Here is a 13,424-nt window from a genome sequence, read left to right on the forward strand (position 1 = left end):
ATATTCTAACTCATGTATGTTCTGTAGAAGAGAGGAGTACTTTTTCCTTTCCTGGCTCATCCTCAAGAGAGGAAAAATTTTATAGTATAACTGATGAGAATTTGAGATATTGCTCAAGTCACATTTACTGTAGGGTCAGGCTACCCCAGGCAGCTTCCCCTTTTGTGCTTCCCACTAGCAGCCTTCTTGGGGTGAGGGGCACTGAGAAAATCCTAGACCTTTAGAACAGATTTCATTGTTGCACATTTTTACTTCTACCTTTTCTGAAAATGGAAAGGAATTCATATGATTATGAACATCCAATCTTCAATCCAGCCATCTTGCTTCCCAATGTATCTATGACTCTGTCTTCATTAGCTGAACTCCTGCTGATGCTGTGGTTGGAGGGCTATGGCTGTTCTGTCTTCTCTTCTCGTCTCTCTTTTTTATTCTTCTGCATGGCAGACCCTCTGGGCCATCTGAGCACTAGATTCTTAATCCAGGTAATAATGTGTAATATGATATAGAACTGAAGCTAATACTATTATTATGTCATTGAGAAATAAATTATTTTATTGAGAAATAAATTATTTTAGGACAAGATAAAGATGGCATTAAAACCAGAGTTTCAGCACAGAGACCTTTAATCTGTGTGGTTGAATAGATTTATCTTCATTATTAACATGTTTTGATTCTTTTACTTTCCCCCTTAATTTATTTTGTCATTTGCAGGTCATTCAAAAGTACTTAAGTCTCATGTGAGCCACAGAGCATAAATATATGAAAGTTTTGTGTTAAATGTTAATTCTAGATACTTAAGCTGTTTTCATTTTGGAAGCTATATTGCTCATTTTATATATGTCTTTTATATATGTATACACACATACATTTTATATATACACATATTTATTTTTACACAGAGAGAGAAATTGATTTTAAGTTATTGGCTCATGTGATTATGGCAGCTGTTGTGTGTGTGTTGTGTGTTAGTTACTCAGTCGTGTCTGACTCTTTGCAGCCTCATGGGCTGTAAGCTGTCAGGCTCCTCTGTCCATGGAATTCTCTAGGCAAGAATACTGGAGTGGATAGATGGGGATCTTCCCAACCCAGGGATTGAACCCAGGTCTCCTGCATTGCACTCAGCTTCTTTACCCTCTGAGCCACCAGGGAAGCACCTGGCAAGCCCCAAATCTACCGAGTGGTCCAGCAGGCTGGAGACCCAGTGCAGAATCAGTGTGAAGTTCAAGTCCAAAGGCAGTCTGCTGGCAAAACTCCCTCTTGGTGGGAGAGATGTCTTTATTGTATTACAGTCTTTAACTGATTGGCTGAATCATACCCACATGGTGGAGGGTAGTCTGCTGTACTCAAAAATCCATGAATTTAAATGTTAATCTCATCTAAAAAAAATTCTCACATAAACATCCAGAATAATGTTGAATAAATATCTGGGCACTGTGACCTAGCTAAGTTGACACATAAAATTATCCATCACAGAAGTCAGAAGTTTTCTTCTCTTTCTTATTTTAGGCCTTATTAAAAGTTGTAGAAGGAACTGTGTTCAAGGCTTATCTTTGGAATCCATATGACTTGACATAAACTCATAAACTCACAGTCTCCATCACTGTCACATCATCACAACTATGACATACTCTTAACATTGTCTCTGTCTTATCCACAGAAGTATTTTTAATTAACTGGCTAATTAACCAATAAAACAACCTAAGCATCCATCAGTGGAGGGATGGATAAGGAAAATGTGCACATATAGGATGGAAAATTAGTCAACCACTAAAAAAGAAAGTTACCTTATCATTTTTTACAAAATGGATGGATGGTGAGGCTAAGTAAAATAAATCTCAAGTGAAATAAGTCAGACAAAGATAATTACAATAGGATCTCATTTATATGTGGAATCGAAAAACAAACCCCCCAGGACTGAACTCCTAGATACAAAGAACAGATTTGTGGTTGCCAGAAGGAGGAGTTGGGGGTGGGTAAAGTGAGTTGAGGGTTATCAGAAGGTAAAAATTTCCAATAATAAAAGTAAATAAGCCCTATGGATGTAATTTACTTCATGAGGACTATAGTTAATAATACCACATTGTATACTTGAGCATTGCTAAAAGAGTTAATCTTAAAAGTTTTTATCACAAGAAAAAGAATTTTAACTGAGTAGTGATAGTTCTTAATGAAACTATGGTAATCACTTGGCAGTATATACATGCATCAAACCATTATGTTGTGTACCTAAAACTAATATAATGTCATATGATAGTCATATCTCAGTAAAAAACACCAATGACACATACATATTGAGCACTTGTTAAATTCTATGCTCTAGTCTAGGTACTGTCCCTAGCAGCCTGTACTTGCGAAGCTTACATTCTATTGAGAACCTCAGGCAACATTAAATAAGTATGCATAAGATAAAATAGTAATAACTACTCTGTGGAAAAACCAAACAGAGTGTCAGAATAGTAGGGGGAACTATTTTAGACAGCATGGTCAGGGAAGTCTCTCTGTGAAGGTGATGCTTCCATTTTGACAGGAACCTAGAAGTGTTGGGAGAAACTAGGCTGACATCTGGGAGAAATATGGTCTATTCAGAGTCACTAGCAACTGAGACATCCTGAGATGGTTCTGACTTGCTGTGTTCGGGAATAGCAGAGACCAAGTTGGCCATTACAGTGAAAGATACAGGAGAGGTATGAAATGAGGGCAAAGGTAGCCAGGAGCAGGTTGTAGATGGGGACTTCAGGCACACTTTTAAGCTGTATCAGTTCAGTTCAGTCACTCAGTCATGTCTGATTCTTTGCAACCCCATGGACTGCAGCACACCAGGCCTCCCTGTCCATCACTAACTCCTGGAGTTTACTCAAACTCATCTCCATTGAGTCAGTGATGCCATCCAACCATCTCATCCTTGGTTGTCCCCTTCTCCTCCCTCCTTCAATCTTTCCCAGCATCAGGATCTTTTCCAGTGAGTCAGCTCCTTGCACCAGGTGGCCAAAGTATTGGAGTCACAGCTTCAACATCAGTCCTTCCAATGAACACCCAGGACTGATCTCCTTTAGGATGGACTGGCTGCATCTCCTTGCAGTCCAAGGGACTCTCAAGAGTCTTCTCCAACACCACAGTTCAAAAGCATCAATTCTTCGCTGCTCAGCTTTCTTTATAGTCCAACTCTCACATCCATACATGACTCCTGGAAAAACCATAGCCTTGACTAGACGGACCTTTGTTGGCTAAGTGATGTGTCTGCTTTTTAATATACTGTCTAGGTTGGTCATAACTTCCCTTCCAAGGAGTAAGCATCCTTTAATTTCACAGCTGCAATCACCATCTACAGTGATTTTGGAGGCCAGAAAAATAGTCTGCCACTGTTTCCCCTGTTTCCCCATCTATTTCCCATGAAGTGATGGGACCAGATGCCATGATCTTAGTTTTCTGAATGTTGAGTTTTAAGCCAAATTTTCACTCTTCTCTTTCACTTTCATCAAGAGGCTCTTTAGTTCTTTTCTTTCTGCCATAAGGGTGGTGTCATCTGCATATCTGAGGTTATTGATATTTCTCCTGGCAATCTTGATTCCAGCTTGGGCTTCATCCAGCCCAGCGTTTCTCATGATGTACTCTGCATATAAGTTAAATAAGCAGGGTGACAATATACCGTCTTGACATACTCCTTTTCCTATTTGGAAGCAGCCTGTTGTTCCATGTCCAATTCTAACTGTTGCTTCCTGACTTGCATACACATTTCTCAAGAGACAGGTCTGGTGGTCTGGTATTCCCATCTCTTTAAGAATTTTCCATAGTTTGTTGTGATCCACACAGTCAAAGGCTTTGGCATAGTCAATAAAGCAGAAATAGATGTTTTTCTGGTACTCTCTGGCTTTTTTGATGATCCAGCGGATGTTGGCTATTTGATCTCCAGTTCCTCTGCCTTTTTAAAAACCCGGTTGAGCCTCTGGAAGTTCATGGTTCATGTATTGTTGAAGCCTGGCTTTGAGAATTTTGTGCATTACTTTGCTAGCGTGTGAGATGAGTGCAATTGTGCAGTAGTTTGAGCATTCTTTGGCATTAAGTTTCTTAGGGATTGGAATGAAAACTGACCTTTTCCAGTCCTGTGGCAACTGCTGAGTTTTTCAAATTTGCTGGCATATTGAGTGCAGCACTTTCACAGCATCATCTATAAGGATTTGAAACAGCTCAACTGGAATTTAAGCTGTGTAATCAAGTACAATGCTATGGTGATTTTATTAGTGAACAGACAGAAAGGGAATTTTGGATCTTGTTGGAAAATGTAATAAAGACAGTTTTCAAGTGTAAATATATATCTGAGCTGGCTAGATAAGACGATGTGTGAGGCTTGTTGGTGAAAACTAATGACCTAGAGAGTAAAGGTCTTATCAAAGGGAGTTTCTTATACCAAGTTCTAGTGAGTTATCATCATGTGGGTAGTTCAGCAGATAAACTTTAAATTTGAGACTTCTGATACAGTAGTTTGGCATATTAATTATGTGCATTAAGGGAAAGAAAAGTAAAAGTGAAATCACTCAGTTGTGTCTGACTCTTTCCAACCCCATGGATTGCAGCCCAAGAGGCTCCTCTGTCCATGGGATTTTTCCAGGCAAGAATCCTGGAGTGGCTTGCCATTTCCTTCTCCAGGAGATCTTCCTGACCCAGGGATCGAAGCCGGGTCTCCTGCATTGTCGGCTTTACTGTCTGAGCCAACAGGGAAGTCAGGGGAAAGAAACATGCATTCATTTTATCTCCTCTCTGTGCCAGGCATTGTAAAAGTAACTATCATACATGTTGTCTCATTCAATCTTCACAATTGTATCAGAGATACTTTTCAAAGAACAGAGCTATGCCAGAAGGCAGTTTCTAATTTAAAAAATCATCAGCAACTGTGGCAATAAGTTGGAGATCTGGACTGACACATGCCCTGTCGCACAGTTAGGTCAGTCAGGAAAATGGTCTGTGTAAATGAGATTCATCCAATTTTGTCTGAGCCACCACGAGTTGATGGCTGTCAGGTACCAGAGACTTGTATGTAAATTTCAAAATTGTTTTCTGAGAATTACTGAAATACTCTTAACTTGTCACATGTATCAAGGTTATAAAATAATTGAGAGTGAGAGTTATGAGAATTTCTGTCTCATAAGCTATGCTAGGAACCCCACTCTCAGAAAGAGAAGGGATAGGACTATTGATCCATCACCAAAGCCCAGGAAAAAAGAATGGCTTCCATAGGATTAATTTAGAAAACATTTATCTCCCAAATCCCCTTTGGAAAATCTCAAGACAAGAAATGACTAAGTAATATTCCATTGTTTGCTGGTACCATGTCTTAAACACATTATTTGTCAGTGGGCATTTGGGTTGTTTGTCTTAGCTAATGCTACCGTGAATATTGGGGTGCATGTGTCTCTCCAAATTAGAATTTTCATCTTTTCCAGATATATACCCAGGGGTGGGATTATTGGATTGTATGTTAGCTCTATTTTTAGATTTTTAAGCACCTTCATACTGTTCTCTATAGTAGCTGTGCCAATTTACATTCTCACCAACATTGTAGAAGGGTTCCTTTTTTCTCCACACCCTTTCTGGTATTTAATATTTATAGACTTTTTGAGAATAGCCAATCTGGCAGGTGTGAGATGATCCCCTATAGTGGTTTTGATTTCCATTTCTCTAATAATTAGCATTGCTAAGCACTTTTTCATATGCCTGTTAGCCATCTGTATGTCTTCTTTGGTGAAATTAATCTATTTAGGTCTTCTGCCCTTTTTTTGGTTGTTTGCTTTCTGATATTGAGGTGTACAAGCTATCTGTATATTTTGGATATTAACCCCTTGCCAGTCGCATCATTTGCAAATATTTTTCTCCCATTCCATAGATTGTCTTTTCATTTCGTTGGTTTCCTTTTCTATCTAAAGCTTTTAAGTTTAATTAGGTCCCATTTGTTTAATTTTGATTTTGTTTTGCATTGGGAGACTGATCTAAGACAGTATTGCTGCAATTTATATCTGAGAATGTTTGCCTATTTTCTCTTCTAGGAGATTTATGGTGCCATGTTTTATACTTAGGTCTTTGAACCATTTGGAGTTTATTCTTGTATATGGTGTGAGGGAGCATCCCAAGTTCATTGATTTACATGAGAATGTCCAGCTTTTCAGACTCGACTTGCTGAAGAGACTGTTTTTTTCTCCATGGTATATTCTTGCCTCCTTTGTTATAGATTAATTGACTGTAGGTGGGTGAGTTTACTTGTGAGCTGTCTATTCTGTCCCATTTTTGTGCCAATACCACACTTTTTTGATTACTGTAATCGATACTGTAGTATTGACTGAAGTCTGGGAGAATTATGCTTGCAGCTTTGTTCTTTTTCCTCATGATTGCTTTAAAAAAGAATGAAATAGTACATTTTCAGAAACATGGATGGACCTAGAGAATACCATATTAAGTGTGGTAAGTCAGACAGAGACAGATAAGCATTATATGATATTAGGTGTACCTGGCATCTAAAAAATAAAACAAATGAATTTATGTACAAAACATAAAACAGATTCACATAGAAAACAAACTTAATGGGGAAAGAGAGGATGGAAGGGGTAAATTAGGAGTATGGTATTAACAGATACAAACTATTATATCTAAAATAGATAATCAACAAGGATTTACTATATAACAGGGAACAATATTTAATATCTTATGATAACTTATAATAGAAAATAACCTTGAATATGCACATATGAATCACTTTGCTATACATCTGAAATTAACAAAGTATTGTAAATAAACTATACTTCAATTAAAAACAAAATGGAGAAATGATACTTTAAAAAAGCCAGGGATGGCTTATTTGATGGAAGAAGCTAAAGAGAACTACTGCTGCATTATTACCAGGTTGTGGAAAATAATATATAGACCAACTGTGTTAATAGTTGTAAGTGAGCACAACAGCATGGGTTTATATCTGAAACTGTACAAAGAGGAAGAAATCTAACTGGCATTGCTAGATATCTACCAATTGTAGAAACACTAAAAAAATGAGCTGATAGTACATCACTTGAAAATCAAGGGAAATGCAGATAATAGCCCCAGCAATGGGGGATTTCTGAAGAATGTACAAAAATGTTTCAAATGAGAGAGTAGTTTTAAATATTGGACAAGCTCATAGAATCTGAAACCAGCTCATGACATCAGCAGTCAAGTAAGAACTTCACCACGTAAAATTCTATCCTTTCTATTTGCCCAACCTGGGAAAGCACAAACTTCCCTCATGACAATGATGCTAATATGTAAAACAAATATTGATACTGTCATTGATAATAATTTCAGTAAATGTTAATTGGCATTTTACCATCTCTGGATGAACTTTTCCTGCAAAGGGCTAAATAGTAAGGCTAAATAATAACTATACTTTGTAAGTTAAGTGGTCTGTCCTAACTTTTCAGCTTGGCTATTTTTAGCATGAATGCCTCAAAGACAATATGTACGTGAGTGGCTCTGTTTCAACAAACCTTTATTTATGAAGATAGGCAACAGGTTGGATATTTTCCCTTCAGCCGTAGTTTACCAGTGACTACAAAAGGAGTTCTGGATAGGTTTTTGATCAATAAGGAAATTTAGTCAGGTTAGTCAGTAGCTATAAAGTTACCCATCAGATACTATGCATGTTAAACTACTAAGTCTGTATTATTTAAAAAATGAATTCAAACCAATGTCCATAGTACAGAGATCTAATAGTATAGATTAGATAAAGAGAAGTAATATTCACAAATTCTTCTTATGAGATCAATATGATCTTGATGACAAGACAGAAAGTAAGAGAGAAAGTTATAATATAATTTGTAAAAGCATACAAAAATTTGAAATAATTATTATTCAATTGATTTTGACTATGTGTAAAAGAGATTAATGTATCACACACAGGTGGGTTTATCCCCCAAATGCAAAAATGTTAGAAAGTCTATCAGTGTAATTCTGCACATTGATGTTGAGACAAATAACAATATGACCATCTCAACAGACTGATGAAAAACATTTGATACAATTTAGCACTCACTAGTATTAAACATTAATGATAAAATAATATTCCATTAAACTTGGAAGAGATTTACAATTTATTACTCTGATAAAGGAAAACTACTTAAAATTAAAGAGTATCACCGACAAAATTTATTAAGTATTTCCTTTAAAGTTAAGAGCAGGGCAATGAGGTCTGTTTTCTCCATATTAATTCTATCTGTGATGGAAACTACTGGTGAGCACATAAATGAAGGTGAAGTAGAGAAGGAGAATAAAAATTACAAATGAAGAAAAATTATAATCATCCACAGATAGTTGTTATCACATAAAAGTCTCAAAACTAAACAGTATTGAATATAGAAATAAAGCAGTTTGCTATTTATAAATTTGACATAGATGAATCAATGGCTTTTCTATATAACTTTTAGAAATTATAATTTGTAAAGGTCACTTACTCTAGGAACAAAAATATGAAATACCTAGATATAAATGCAAGTGATGGTTGTGATTTGTATGAAAAAAATAAAGTCATTAAAAATAACTTTTAAAATAATAGAGATATAAAGCACATTAGTGGGTAGCAGAACTCAAACCTAAACATAACAATTATTTTTTTCAGTGCAATATAAGACAAGAATACTGGAGAGAGTTGCCATTTTCTACTCCAGGAGATCTTCCAGACCCAGGGATCAAACACGTGTCCCTTGCATCTCCTGCATTGGCAAGCAGCATCTTTACCATCTGCACCACCTGGGAAGCCACACATATATATAATGGTGCAGATGGTAAAGAATCTTTCTGCCAATGCAGGAGATGCAAGATTTACGGGTTCTATCTCTGGGTCTGGAAGATCTCTTGGAGAAGGGAATGGCCACCCACTGCAGTGTTTTTGGAGAATTCCATGGACAGAAGAACCTGGCAGGCAACAGTCCATGGGGTCCCAAAAAGTTGGACAGAACTGAGCAAGTAACACTTTCACTTATATATTCTCCAGGCTTTTTTCCCATATAGATTATTACACAATACTGAATGTATATCCCTGTGCTATATTGTAGGTCCTTGTTGGTTATCATTTTATATGTAGTAGTATGTATATGTTAATTCCAAACTCCTAGTTAGTCCCTATTTTATCCTAAACCATCCCTAATGCTTACCTTTCCCATTTGGTAACTGTAAGTTTGTTTTGAAGTCTGAGTCTGTAAATGAGTTCATTAGTATCATTTTTTTAAAATTCACATCTAAGTGATAATATATGATATTTGTCTTTCTCTGTGTGAATTACTTTGCTTAGCATGACAATTTCTGTGTCCATCCATGCTGCAGTAAGTAGCATTATTTTGTTCTTTTTGTGGCTAATATTCCATTGTTTGTATGTACCACTCTTTATTCATAGGTTGCTTCCATGTCTTATGTTTTGTTGTAAATACTGCTGCTATGAACATTGGGATACATGTATCTTTTTGAATTATGGTTTTCTCTGAATACATACTCAGGAGCGGGATTACTCGATCATAGGATTGTTCTATTTTTAGTTTTTAAAGGATTCTCTGTACTGTTCTCCATAGTGGTTGTACCAATTTACATTTCTACCAGTCGTGTAAAGAGGGTTCCCTTTTCTCCACACCCTCTCCAACATTTATTGTTTGTATATATTTTTCATGATTCTCATTCTGAACAAGTGTGAGGTGATACCCATTGTAGGTTTGATTTGTATTTCTCTAATGATTTATGATGTTCATTGCCTTTTAATGGGCTTTTTGGCCATCTGTAGACCTTCTTTGGAAAAATGTCTACTTAGATCTTCTGCCCATTTTTTGATTGGGTTGTTTCTTTTTTTGACATTGAGGTGCAGGAGTCATTTGTATATTTTGAAGATTAATCCCTTGTTGGTCACTCTGTTTGCAAATATTTTCTCCCATTTTGTAGGTTGTCTTTTCATTTTGTTTATGGCTTACTTTCATATACAAAAGTTATTAATTTTAATTAGGTCCCATTTGTTTATTTTTATTTTCATTATAACAGCAACTCTAGAGGTGGACCCAAAAAGATATTGTTGTGATTTATGTCATCAAGTGTCCCGCTTATGTTTTCCTCTAAAAGTTTTAGAGTATCTGATCTTACATTTAGTTCTTTAATATGTTTTGACTTTGTGGAAGAAGCACAAGCTGGAATCAAGATTGCCAGGAGAAATATCAATAATCTCAGATATGCAGATGACACCACCCTCATGACAGAAAGTGAAGAGAACTAAAAAGCCTCTTGATGAAAGTGAAGGAGGAGAGTGAAAATTTGGCTTAAAGCTCAACATTCAGAAAACTAAGATCATGGCATCTGATCCCATCACTTCATGGGAAATAGATGGGGAAACAGTGGAAACAGTGTCAGACTTTATTTTCTTGGGCTCCAAAATCACTGTAGATGGTGATTGCAGCCATGAAATTAAAAGACGCTTACTCCTTGGAAGGAAAGTTATGACCAACCTAGACAGCATATTAAAAAGCAGAGTCATTACTTTGCCAACAAAGGTCCATTAGTCAAGGCTATGGTTTTTCCAGTGGTCATGTATGGATGTGAGAGTTGGACTGTGAAGAAATCTGAGCGCCGAAGAATTGATGCTTTTGAACTGTGGTGTTGGGGAAGACTCTTGAGAGTCCCTTGGACTGCAAGGAGATCCAGCCAGTCCATCCTGAAGGAGATCAGTCCTGGGTGTTCATTGGAAGGACTGATGTTGAAACTGAAACTCTAATACTTGGGCCACCTCATGCGAAGAGTTGACTCATTGGAAAAACCCCTAATACTGGGAAGGATTGGGGGCAGGAGGAGAAGGGGACGACAGAGGATGAGATGGCTGGATGGCATCACTGACTCGATGGAGATGGGTTTGTGTAGACTCTGGGATTTGGTGATGGACAGGGAGGCCTGGTGTGCTGCGATTCACGGGGTTGCAAAGAGTTGGGCATGACTGAGCAACTGAACTGACTGACTGAACTGATGGTGTTAAACAATATTCTAGTTTGTTTTATATGTAGCTAGTGTTTTGTTGAGAATATTGGTATCTATGTTTATCAGTGATATTGGCCTATAATTTTCTTTTTTATGATATCTTTCATTTTGGTATCAGGGTGATGGTGGCCTCATATTAATAGAATGAGTTTGGGAATATCAATCTTATAAAATAATAAAAGGTGATGAGAATATTCAGTTACTAGATTTATTCTAATATACTTATTATAAGATATCAAGACTCATTATGAGTAAAGCACATCCATGCATCTTTGAAAACTTGATTTATGAGAGCAGAAACCCTATAGATTAAGAAGAAAGAACAGACTGTTTAGTAAAAATTGTCTGTTAGTCAATTGGTTAATCATATGGAAAAGAAAACCTAGTTAGCACCCCACATTCAAGACACACACAAATTGCAGATTGATTAAAAATAAAGGCATGGCAACAAAAATTTGTAGAAAATTACTACAATAGCTTTTGTTAGGAAAGAATATGTAAGATACAAAAAGCAGTAACCATGAAAGAAAAGATAGTTCAATTTTCTGCATTAACATTAAAAACTTCTTCATGAAATGTGACATGTAGATACTGGAAAAAATGTTGCAATACATGTAACTTACAAAGGATTAGTGCATAGATTATATGAAACACATGTCCAAATTTATAACAAAAATGTCTTCTGGAAATGTGGGCAAAAGATACATTTTGTTGAAAGAGAGAGCCCCAAACCCACAAATATTATGAAGAGTATCAGTTGCATTAATACAATGGGAATCTGAATTGAAACCACAATCATATCTAGTTTTACACCAAACTGGCCAAAATAAATACTCTAGTGATTCAAATAGGTGGATGAAGGAAAACTGCACAATGACCCAAATCTGTCTGGTATAGCTTCCTTTGAGAGAAAGTTGACTATACACTATCTAGTAAATAAAAAATGAATTTAGCCTATGGAATTCCATTTCTAATTATATACTTTAGAAAGCTGTTTGCACAAGGAGACAGATATACATGTATAATATTACATGTAGCAATATTACAGTAGCAATGTTATAATAGTCACAAATAAATGTAGTATAATATATAATGTAATGCTATGTAGGAGTACAAATAAATATCTTAGAACCACATATTAATATTGATGTATTTCACAAACTATATTGAATAAAGACTGTTTTAGGGATAGTAAAAGAATAAAATGTGTCTGAGAATTACAGATAAAGAATTTAGTTAGATGTTTTCTTTGAAGGGAATTACATGCAGTACTTAAATTAGCTAGTATGTTCATGATATTGTTTATATATTTTCTCTTGCCTGAAAAATTTCAGAATAGAATGTATAATAGATGGAGGAAAAGCTGTTTAACATGTTTTATCTTTTTCCTTTATTATCTTATGGTCTTCCACTCTATGCCACCACTTTGAAATTTTCATCCACAGAAAAATCTTGGTGGAATTCCTTTTGAATTACTTACTCCGCTACATGGATGTTTATTTTATATTTAGGGCTTCCTTGGTGGCTCAGTGGTAAAGAATCTGCCTGCAATCAGGACACCTGGGTTTGATCCGTGGGTTGGGAAGATCCCCTGGAGAAGGGAATGACTACCCACTCCAGTATTCTTGCTTGGAGAATTTCATGGACAGAGGAGACTGGTGGGCTACAGTCCATGGGGCTGCAAAGAGTCGGACAGGACTGAGCGACTAACCTACTACTACTGCTACTTAGCTTATATATCTCTATCCTTACTTCCTAATTCTGGTATCTAGATTCACTGTGCTTCTTGAGAAGATAGTTTAAAAGAGAAAGCATAATATTTGCTTTACAATAAAAGTAAAGAACCCTATTAAAATCTTTCAGTTATATCCATGAGTTTTATAGGCTCTTATCAAGAATAGGTCTGAGTTCTGGAAGCAGTTTGGCTTTTTAGAGAAATACTCTAATGCCTAAAAACTCTTCCAAGAAAACAGAATTCAATCCTTTGCTGATATTAAGTGAATTAGAGTGTGTGTGTACAGCCCATCTTGTCCTATTTAATTAAGGGTAATATATATATTCAGTGATGGAAGCAAGGAATGAAAGTTGATTTGTTCAGGGATGTGATATGATATTTTTAAAAATATGTATGTAAAAAATTCAAGTAACCTCAAAGCATGAAATTAAAGATGAAACATACATAGGCTGAAGAGAATAATTTGGCATTTATATTCTTAGTAGTAATCTTAAAAGTCACCAAGTGTTGCTATGTAGGGTAATTGATTAATTGTTACAAAAAACTGGAAAGAATAAAACATACACAAGCATCATTGACAGAGCAGGGACGCCAAACTACAGATGTAATGAGGAAGAGATTATCCGTAATCTCTTAGATTATCCATGACTCTTAGAAGATGTTGAGAAAGCTT

The sequence above is a fragment of the Dama dama genome, chromosome 3 (assembly GCF_033118175.1).
Source record: "Dama dama isolate Ldn47 chromosome 3, ASM3311817v1, whole genome shotgun sequence".
Lineage (NCBI taxonomy): Eukaryota > Metazoa > Chordata > Mammalia > Artiodactyla > Cervidae > Dama > Dama dama.